At 38.5% G+C, this 2,103-nt stretch overlaps 1 pseudogene; it reads left to right on the forward strand.

Moving 5' to 3' along the window:
- The first annotated feature begins 484 nt into the window (after window positions 1-484).
- On the forward strand, window positions 485-603 carry LOC135052657 (5S ribosomal RNA; annotated as a pseudogene).
- The last annotated feature ends 1,500 nt before the right edge of the window (window positions 604-2,103 follow it).

The following is a 2,103-nucleotide window of genomic DNA, read 5'->3' on the forward strand; positions in this document are numbered from 1 at the left end:
AAATTAATACGTGATTCATGTGTAGTGCTAGTAAAGTGTAAACCAAATTTATTAGAATTAAGGTGCTCTAAAAATGATACAGTGGAATTAATATGAGGCAGCCCAACTGAGTTCCTTTTGTCTATTAAAAAGGAAAAAGAAAAATTTCCCAGGTACAATAGTCCTCTGACCTAACTCAGTAGCCTGCTATACCCCTTGTGATTTCACAACTATACCTACAACCCCCTTTTCTTTTCAATAGGTGAGCTTAACCTACCTCTCTCATCCACTGTCCACTATAATTTTATAAGACAGTGGACAGCAGAAGGTGGGGTCCCCTCCCTATTCTTCAACTACTTCACCTACTCCTCAGTACCCTCTCATCCAGATGCGAGACCACTCTCTGCAATGCTTGCAGCAACAGAGAATCTGCGCTAGTAACTGGACAGCAGAAGTACCCTTGTTGCTCCTCCATTACACCCTCTCATTTGTGTCATAGTGTTTCAATTACTGCCATATTTCAGCGGAAACGCCCAACCTCATCCGATCTTGGAAGCTAAGCGTTGGTAAGCCTGATTAGTACCCTATTGGGTGACCATTTGGGAATATCAGGTGCAGTAAAAAAGGAACCTCCGACCACAAACAGTAGAAGTGTTAGAGCAACTTCTGAACTCCCTATTCCTACAGTATATCCACATTTGGGTTATTTATCAATATTCTTAACTCTATCTATAATTTTATTTAACCTCATGACATTTCCTTTGGCAATTTATGTTTGGCTATGAATACCGTCTTGGTATCTAATTCTCTCAAACGTCTTTTCCCTTTAGGATCTTCTCTATAGCAAACAAAGTCCCTACCAGGGGATTAACATTTGTTAATTGACTTTTCAATTAAAAATTATACTCTTTTGTGCCTGTCATCCTGGTTTATTAGATTAATAATCCAGTACCTATCCATAATTATCACCATTGTGACTATATTTGTATGTTTTTGATTGGTACCCCTCATTTTCTGATCAGCTCAGGCATAAAATTGTTCTTAATATATATTTTTCACCACAGGTGCTCCTAACTCTCTATCAGTTTAACCTGATTCTCGTTAGTGACTTTGTTAATCAAGTTTGATTTAAAACAGCATATTATTCTTTTTTCTCCCTGTGTGGAATTCTTTTTTCAATCCATTTGTATACCATATACAACCAAAACATTGTATGTTTATTCTATTTATTATTATATTTACTACTATATGCATATTTTGTGTATTTTGAACACTTTTTTGTATCAAATTTTCTCCTTTATTTTATACTTTATTGAATTAAAAGCTAAGTCTTAATAAATTCATTACATATTTCAAAGTGTGCCCCAACACAGAGTCTTTCTTTTTTCTTTTCCTTGCACTACTATTACTGACTCTGGGAGCACCAGCAACCACTAATAATTTTGAGATACCTTCACTAAGGATCATTTAGCTCAGTATTGTTGGTTTTTTGAACAGTTTTCTACAATTTCTGTACAAATCTATGTTCATTACTTTAATAATTTTCCTGTGCGGAACCAAACCAAATCCCTCTGTTAACCATCTAGGAGTGGCACTGCAGTGTCAGACAGGATGGCAGATTTAAAAAATAGTCCTCAAACAGCACATGATGCAAAGAAAAAAAGAGGTGCACCAAGGTCGCTGGATGGCTAAGCTAAGCGACCCAAGTGGCCAACACAAACACCTGGCCCATCTAGGAGTGGCACTGCAGTGTCAGACAGGATGGCAGATTTAAAAAATAGTCCCCAAACAGCACATGATGCAAAGAAAAAAAGAGGTGCACCAAGGTCGCTGGATGGCTAAGCTTAGCGACCCAAGTGGCCGACACAAACACCTGGCCCATCTAGGAGTGGCACTGCAGTGTCAGACAGGATGTCAGATTTAAAAAATAGTCCCCAAACAGCACATGATGCAAAGAAAAATTAAAGAAAAGAGGTGCAAGATGGAATTGTCCTTGGGCCCTCCCACCCACCCTTATGTTGTATAAACAGGACATGCACACTTTAACAAACCCATCATTTCAGCGACAGGGTCTGCAACACAACTGTGACTGAAATGACTGGATGGTTTGGGCCCCCACCAAAA

Source organism: Pseudophryne corroboree, chromosome 2, assembly GCF_028390025.1.
Source record: "Pseudophryne corroboree isolate aPseCor3 chromosome 2, aPseCor3.hap2, whole genome shotgun sequence".
NCBI lineage: Eukaryota > Metazoa > Chordata > Amphibia > Anura > Myobatrachidae > Pseudophryne > Pseudophryne corroboree.